Below are 9,825 nucleotides of genomic sequence, written 5' to 3'. Positions count from 1 at the left end.
TTTCTCAGATGCATCGAGCAGTAACTAATCAGCGAAGGACCTGATGTCAACCCAGTAAGTAGATCTGATCCTGAACGTGACCGTATAATTGATTATTTGGTTGAGGTTGATGGTCTCATAGGCGCTACATTGTACCACGAGTAAACACGCCTAAATCACGGTCTCTGCACAGGAGGAACGCATCAGAGTGGGCGTGGTCGTCACGCAGTCCTCCAAACATCAACGAAGACAAACTCTATGCAAATCGACTTAATTATTCATATTTAGCGTGTGTGATAAAAATGTACAATTTGGGACGGATGTGTGTGTGTGTGTGTGTGTGTGTGTTTGTTTGTATATGGACATTTTTTTTTTTTATTATTTAAATTAGAGTTTTATAATTATAATAATAATTAATTTACACTGGAAGTTTGCTGAGGCCCCACAGTGGGGGACGACTTGGTCTAGAAAAGAAGTTAAATCTGTTGGTCTTGTCTTGTTCTAGCGGAACTAAAGAAAATATACATTAATAAATTATTATTATATATTTTAATAATATTACAATTATAATAAATGACAATAAACTCTACATAATTTTATATAGATAGATAGATAGATAGATAGATAGATAGATAGATAGATAGATAGATAGATAGATAGATAGATAGATAGATAGATAGATAGATATAGATATATCGAGCCCCTTAAAAATTTATTTAATAGTGTTCTTAACCCTCATCCGTCCCTCGGGTCATTTTGACCCAAAAATGATTAAAAAATAAATAAAAATCGTGTGTTAATCGTACTGGTTCAAGATTTCTTTACTTTTGTCACACTTGCACAGGGAATACACACACAAAAACAAAACAAAAATGGGTGCAATATAAAAAGTAACAAAAGTGTCCCTCGCGGGTCATTTTGACCCGGATAGGAAAGAACTGGATTTACGAGAAAGCTACATTTTTCATTACATTTGATTTATATACATATATAAATTTACGGATGAGAGTAAATGAAAAACATGCAATTCTTGAAATTTTTGTAATCTAAAAAAAACAAAACAGATTGTAGTTATTTTAATCTATCAACCACATTGGTTTCTGTTATGAATAACAATAATAATTACAAGTTTAAAAACAAGCAGCTACAGCAGAAATGCCAGAAATATAAATAATCATAAATGTTGATGTTTATATATTGTGTTAGACTAACGAGGAGGTTTGCAGGTTAAAAGGTGTTATCCTCAGCTCACACAATACACACAAGAAGAAAGCTGGTGAGCTCTTTTGATATGAAATGTGTCTGCAACCTTTGTCATGCTTTGTCAGACAGTAGACAGCCTTATCTCTGGGCTTTCAAACTTATAAAAAACTAAAAAAACATATTTGTGAAATTGGACTTGTGACTTGTGACCCTTGCTATAATTGTATTATGAGGTACATCCAAATGTAATGGATTAAAAAAGAAAAGATATTATACTCGAACTTATTTGGGGAGGCATCGGTTGTTGATTTGACTTTGGGTTTTAGCAGAATAATTAATAGGAGAAGTCCTGCACACATCAAAGAGAGAAGGCTGTTGTTTTATATTAAACATTACAAGATCAACATTTTATTTTTTTATTTTTTTTTATGAAACATGCACAGATTAACAACCAGATCAATATCTTGCATTAAGCAAAAAGAGTATTATTATTATTATTATTATTATTATTATTATTTACATTTAAATATTTATGTTTATATAAAATATATACATTTTAAAGATCTTGTAATTTGCTTTATCATAGTGCATATAATGTGAAACTGTAATGCATTCTACATCTTATCAACATAAAAGAAATATAATTATCTGATGATATGAGTACTGAGAGTACAGATATATCAATCAAATAAATATTAATCAAATTAAATATTGTTATTTACAAATATTGAGCAGTGAGGAATTTATCAAACTGCAACCATCCAACCTGTATTTGTAGTTTAATGAAGTTCAATGCGGCAAACAGGATTCACTACCAGCTTAAACAATGAGGTCAAATTGATGATTAAGGTTCGGAATTAATGACAACAGAATGTTAGGAGGCCAGTTTAATGCCTCATATGCAGGATGCTCCTTTTCACAGTCCAAAGTCTGCATTATTACACTAGGACTTTTGCACCCATTCAAGCCAAGGAATGATCACCCCCTGGTGGCTGGACTAAAACTAGCTGCAGCAGACGGTCTCCCACCAGTGTACTGACCACACTGTACTTAGCTTTAGTGAGAAGCCATACTCTATACTGCATGCAACAGCTGCGTTCGTAGCCAGTGCCTCAATAGAAGGAGTGGCCATCAGGATGCACTACCAGCTTAATAATCTTTTACATTCTTAACGGCCTTAAAGTGCTAATATTGAAACACCATTTCAACAGAGATTTGAATGCAAATGTCTTGAAATGATTTATTGCAGAAGTTGATTTGTTTGTGGCCTGCCGCTGTAATTACACTGTGCTGTAATGTATTTTATTTGCACAGCATGCACCATATTTTTCGCTCCTCATTTTCTTGGCCTTTTCAGAGAGATTAATGAAAGGTTTACTGCAATTGATGAGACACAACAGATAATTTTGAGTTTAATTAAACAAAATCCAAAGTCTACTAGACTGTGTGGCCTTTTTGATTAGGAATGCAAAACTACTGGGACATTTTCTCTTCTGTTAATGCATAGAGAGGACTGGGAGCCATTGAAGTCTTTTGTTTCATCCAAGTCTGAGAGAGAATTACAGAGTCAGTCTCATAAACAGAACTCGGGATGGATCGCTCACAAAAACCTGCTGCTTTTACTGAGAGGCACCTAATGTGCGACAGAAACATGAATGCACTACGCAGCCAAATAAGCAGATGAAATATTGTCAGTCATGAATTAGAACTGCTCTGAATGTTTCATAATAATATACGTTTGTTTCAACAGCCAGTTATGATGGAAAGGGTTCTCTTTTTTTTAGCGTTTATGTGGAAACGATAGGCTTTGCTGCCATCCAAATATGCAAAACCACCTTTAATATAGATCAATAATTCATTTAACATTTACACACTCAATAAATCTGGCGTATGTCTAGGAATCAGATTCGCATATGGGTCTGACTTTGTATCAACTCAAGAATTTCTAAGTTAGAAGTTTGTATAAATAAATCAGGGTAACAAAAGTCCCTTACACTGCATGGAAAGGTGTCTTTAATGCACTCAGTCCCTTTAATGGCATGACCAATTTTAGAGCCCCCTGCAGCTCTGTCATTACTCCCAGAATTAATATTTTCATATCCAGTGAAACAAAAGGTGAATCGCAGGAATATAAAGGTTAGGCACACACCAAAGCTCTAAGTCTACCCTAGAAATCAGGACCACATGTAGGGAAAAATGGCAGCATTACGTCAGGGTCAATTTTGCTGTTAATGCAAGGTGGCAAGACAGGAGTGTAATCTGATCTGAGACCAGATCTCTGACGTGGTGTTTGAGAACAGTTCAGGATTGCGTGTTCAGCAGTGAACTGACATGAAGCATTATATATTTATATATAAGTGTGTGTGTGTGTGTGTGTGTGTGTGTGTGCGTGTGGTTGTGTGTGTGTGTGTGTGTGACAGTGGACCACAAAGCACAGATACATTTGTAGCAACAGTCAAAAATATATTGTATGGGTCAAAATGATTGATTTTCCTTTTATGACAATATCATTCGTGTCCTTTTCTGACGTGAGGTTTTTCTGAGCACAAAGCGCGGCCCGAAAACGAAAAAGCCCTTCGGACTGTGCCTGATTACTAAGTTATGTTTTGTGCTAATACTGTGCTAACACACAAGGTTTATGTATAGACTCATATGTTTAAAATGAAAGTAAACAACTGAAAGAAACAGATGCATGTCTGAATATTAGAGGCGCGCAGGTCTTAAAGGGACAGTATAGGCTACATGCTGCCGTGTGAATTAAAGGGATAGATCACCTTAAAATGTTATTTCTGTCATTGTTTATACACTCACATGTTGTCCAAAACCTATATTAACTTCTTTCTTGTGCTGAAAGCAAAAGAAGATATTTTGAAAAATTAGGATAACCAAACAGTTGCTGGTCCACATTGACTTTTATAGTAGGGGGAAAACTGTTTGGTCTCCACCTTCTTCAAAATAGAGTTCATGTTTAGTAGAAGAAGGAAACTCATTCAGTTTTTTTCTTCTTCACTATTTACATTTTTGGGTGAATTATATGTTAATGAAACAACAAACACACAGAGAAAAATAAATACTCTATACTTTAATTCAGTTGCTTTAATAGGAATCAGTTTATATAGTTTTTATTTTTATATTTGTTCATTAAATTTGTTTAATGCTCCTGCTAAATATGCCCCTTGTACCTGAAAATTAAGCACTTTATTTGTATAATATCTGTATTTGTAATGTGTATCTTTGTTCTCATTTTTTAATAACAAAGATAAAATAATGACAAAGATTTTAATCCATGCACTTTGGCCTAAATATCGGCCACACTCTTTCATATTTTGTTACCTTAAAAGGCTTTATAATAGGGAAATTAGTTTGGCTGTGATGCTCAAACAGTTTGCAAAATAGAAAAACCAGCATGAAAAATATCATGATAAAATCATTATATTATATATTTCTAGGCGTTTACATTTATTCATTTAGCAGACACTTTTATCCAAAGCCACTAACAACCAGAGAATAACATTTAAATACTGTTCTCATACTGTTCAAATGAGCATATCAAAAAAATTTTTACCTGGGGCTGCATTCACAAAGAAACTTATAAGAGGCTACAAGTAGCTCCTAACTGGCAAATTTAAGAGAAACTCCTACAAATAATGACTGCTAATGTGTTTTACTAAGAGTAATTCACAAAGCATTTCAGCCCTAAATGTAGCATCTACTTCTGGACCAGCTTAAAAGAAGAAACAAATTAATTAACCTCCTGTCTATACAAACGTGATGTAAGATTAATTTAAAGAACTCTCTTGTCCTTCTCGGTAACCTACTTGTGTAACACATCTTCTCACAAGCAAACACCTGTCACTCATTATCAGGCAAACACCGTGATCTGTTATATATATGAATCTGTCATATCTGTTGACCTGGTTTAACTTTTATTTGATAGCCCTATAGTCTAATAGGGGCCCTGTGCCTATCTCTGGGTTGCTGGCTTAGAAAAAGATATGCATTAAAAAAGATTGTGTGTAATATAGCTTAATTTTGTGCCGATATTTTCAGTTGTCTATGTTGCCCCCCCAAACATGACATCCTGGTAACCCCTGTGTTAGGATATTAAATAAATATCATGTTTCATGAAGATATTTTGTAAATTCCCTACCGTAAATATATCAAAACTTAATTTTAATTAATAATATGCATTGCAAAGGACTTAATTTGAACAACTTTAAAGGTGATTTTCTCATTATATTGATTTTATTTATATATATTTTTTGCACCGTCAGATTCCAGATTTTCAAACCTATCCTAACAAACCACACATTACTGGAAAGCTTTCAGATGAATTAAAATCTTATGACTTGTTTTGTGGTTCAGGGTCACATAATATATATATATATATATATATATATATATATATATATATATATATGTCACACCTCAAGGACCACGTGCTTTGTGTGACCTAGTTTTCCCTCATGTCTGATTATTGTCATTTGGTTCAGGTGTTTGTCATTAATTACCCTCATCAACCCTCCTATTTAAGTTCTGCATGTCTGGCCTGTGTTTGCCTTATTGTGGTTTATTAAAGACTATTTGCATTGTTTGTCTTCTTCTTTGTGTGTTTCATTCACTGTAGCTGTGCAGAAGACCGGCCATAAAAATATACCTGTCGTGTTTTCACCAATTATTTTTCCTGTTTCTGTCAGCTTTTGGTTTTCTCAATGGATTATTACACCTCCCGACTCATCTCCATTGCCCACGCTAACCCTGACCTGCTCGACTTCGCCAGGAACTTCAGTGTTTTCGCCGTGACCTGTCCGTTTGATAACGAGACATTAAAGTCTCTGTTTTGGATTGGGGTGAATCTTCACCATGCCCTTAACACCCCCACCCCAGACACCACTGGACTGAGTTGGCGGGAGGCCATTATTCGGTGTCTGGGGAGCTTCAATCCCCAATCTGGAAAGAAATAACTACAGTTTCATTTCTTAAATGGATCGGACTCTGATTTTGACCTTCTGATTCACATAGGTCTACATAATTTCCATGTGAAACACGCAATACCCAAACATATTTGTCCAAATGAAAAAGTGCAGGAGTATTTTAGCTTCATTAAATGTGACATGTCCCCCTGAAGACACCAATACCAGGTCTTGTTCGTTTCAACTGATGCATTTGTTGACAATTGATTTAAAAACAATATTTTAATGCTTTTTTTACTAGACAGATTTAACCCATTATTGCCATTATGAAGAATATGCAAGCCCAGAGGTCTGAAATCTAGAGTCCAATATGTCACATCTCTAAAGCTGGAGATTACCTGTGATGATGTCATGGTTGTTATCACGCTTACTGACGAGAGGCTGGAAGAGGAGGAAATGATCTTATTAATGGTATTAAACTGTCTGCAAGGTCTGGAGCCATGAGTTTCTTGTGTGCGGCATGAATCCAGTGCTGTTAGCTGGTAAAGTGATCCGTAGGATGAGGGCCCCGTGGCTGAAGCTGGTGTGAAAACCGATACGGCATACCTGTCAAGTCTCTGGCAACAAATGCATCTTGGATCAAACGAGACATCATGCAAATCAGACATAAATATGAGATACAATTTTGCAGCATGTGTGTGTTTGTCTGCTAGGCATTTGAATCACACTTTCAAACCACCAGCCCAACCTAGATTTTATTTTCTTGTGGTTTAAGCTCTTGCTTTCTTAACTTTTCAAATTTGGCTCTAGCGTTCTAGACATTAATACAACACACAAACACAGGAGAGAGATCTGAAAGATTCTGGCTGGCTCAAACTCTCTGTTCCAAAGGCCAGATTTATCACACCATACCTGCCCCAAACAACACGCTCTCCAAGATCCAATTGTGTTGTCACTGTCGGTGATTTAAAATGTGAATATAGCTGCGTATAAAATATCCCAGTGAGAAATTTTGCAGGTGGAATTTGGCTCCGGAGGAAACTATGAAGTCATGATAATGAGGTCATGTTAGTGACCTGTGGGATGAGTGTCTGAATTCTTTTATTTCCCCATTGCATGCCTTTTTTCTTTTCTCTCTCTCTTCTTATCCTGCATGGCGGCATTCTTAGAAAGACTTCAGTATTAAACAAGGTCTCTTCAAAAGTTTTTTTTAATTTATTCATGTTTTAAGAAATGAATACTTTTGATCAAACGTAACAGTGAAGACATTTGTTACAAAATATTTTCATTTCAAATAAATGCTGTTCTTTTAAAAATTCTATTCACCAAATAATTCAGAAAAATATGTCATGGTTTCCACAAATAATATATTAAGCAAAATAACTTTTATAACAATAAGAATCAGCATATTAAGATGATTTCAGAAGGACAAAGTAACACTGAACACTGGAGCAATGCCTGCTGAAAATTCAGCTTTGCCATCACAAGAATAAATAACTTTTTATATATATATTAAAATAGAAAATATTTATTTAAAATTGTAACAATATTTAACAGAATTACGTTTTTTGTGGTCCAATAAATCCAGCCTTGGGGAATATAGAGTTCTTTCAGAAACATTTAAAAAACACTGGATGACCCAATCTTTTGAAAGTGAATATAGTTCTATTATTGAAGAAATTGTGACATTTTATTCTACGGGATTTTTGCCTATTTGAGTTTTTCTGTCTGCCTGGCAAAAATCCTTACTAAGAAAAGTAAAAACACACCTTCCAGCAATAACCAGAACAGTTTAAGGCCCAGAACAGAAAATAGTAATGCCTACGATTTGTCCGTATCATGAGCAATATAAGTAATGATGCTTTTCTTTACAAGAACAAATAATTAAGAAAATATATATATTTTTAAACATATTTTTAAACATTTAAAGATTCTTGATCCCTGCCCGCTGCCAGCAACGGAAGTTCCTAGCTTATCAGAATTAATGGACAAAGTGTAGTATTAGGATCTTTGCCACTCTCCACATACACAGCTTTTTATTACAGACTATTTTACAACCCTTGTGGCTTTTTCTTATTAGGCACGCTGAAATAGCTTTGTGTTTGAACAGCTGTGAACTAGAGTTTTACTTCTCCTGAGGACACTCAACACTTGCAAAAATGTGAGTTCACCCCTCTCCTGTCTTTTGTCCTGGACACTGACACCAGCTTGTAAATCGGTAAATCTCTATGAATAAAGTTTTATTCTGGGCTTTGAGTGATTGGCCACCTCAGGCTGGACTTCACGTACCAGTGCTGAGCTCATATATTTGTGTGTGCTTAGTGCCATTCTCAGCAACGAGTCAGATGATACATGACAGTATCTGAATAGTGAGTCCTTTAATTGCAAGCTTAATCTCTAAGAAAGGCTAAGAGCAACTTGTACCAGCTGACACATTAGAAATAACTACTGACACAAGTACATTGAAATAAGGTGGCATGCTCACAGAATCTTTATGGTTTATAGTTTTGTACATGAATTTTATTAATAAAGAATCTGAGATGGGTACTTTTGGAGTTTAATTGTGTTTACTTGGAGGATGTGAATTGCAAAGGCAATGTTTTAAGAAAAGTAGCTAATGAATAAAAGCTTTAAACTAGGACTCTTTATACTCCGATCACATCCAAGACACATAAATAAGCGTGATGGTCCATTTGAGTTAAAATTTCAATATTTGTTGCAGTAATACCTTATTTAAAAATTAGCATTTAACAAAATATTGTATTTCACACTAAATTAAAAGCAGGGGTTTGTTTAGACAGAATTGGCAGCATCAGTTTTTAATTCTCTTAAGCAAGAGGTATCAAAAATGAATCATGATGTTCCAGCTTTCTTTGAACCAAGTTTCAGTTCCATCTCTTCTGAAATAAAAAATAAATATCGTCCAACTGAACTGTGTTAGTTTACCTGTACTTTGTAAATGAAGTCTGCCAACATGATCATTTTCCGTCATCTTGCTCGGTAGTTTAATTGTAAGTTAGTTTTGTCTTTGCATTTTAGTGTTTAAAGGTCCTGTGAAAATGCAAAGTCTGATCCAGTGAGTAGTAACTACCGGTATGAAAGTTATTATTCAATTATCTTCAGTTAATAGAAGATTTGGGGCATTATGATAAGGGGAAAAAAAACTTGCAATTGAACTCCACGCAAAGCTGTTCATGTAATACATAAACTGGCACATAATATGGATATTGTTTAACAGTCTTCTTGGAGGTCCTCAAAATACAGTGAAAAGCAACAACTGTGAAAAGTTATTAATCTTTCGTGGTGTAGCTAGAGAACGTTTTCTGTGTCATGGCACACATATTGATGCTTTACAAGCCCTATAGTTTTTTTATGAAACTGAAAGTCAGAAAGCATAAAAGGAATTTTAACACACTATACCCTGAAATAAATATGCCCCTGCATATCAATATTTCTCTTTAACACCATGCACAGTATATTCTTAGTATTCAGTGAATTAAAGCACTGTGGCTGAGATTGGACAGTCAGAGAAATCTGAGAAAGAGAGAAACTCTCTGTCCTTTGTATACATTTTGGCACTACTAGATACTTTATTACAAAGCAGAAGGATGAATTTATGCTTTATGCGTGCTTGGCTAATGTCGAGGATAAAAAACCTGAACCATTAAAGATCCACTAAGGACATGTTCAGACTGCATATGAGACTTAAGAGTAGCAACCAGGACCTAAA

This window comes from Carassius auratus, chromosome 16 (assembly GCF_003368295.1).
Source record: "Carassius auratus strain Wakin chromosome 16, ASM336829v1, whole genome shotgun sequence".
Taxonomy (NCBI): Eukaryota; Metazoa; Chordata; class Actinopteri; order Cypriniformes; family Cyprinidae; genus Carassius; species Carassius auratus.
This window is presented reverse-complemented; position numbering follows the sequence as displayed.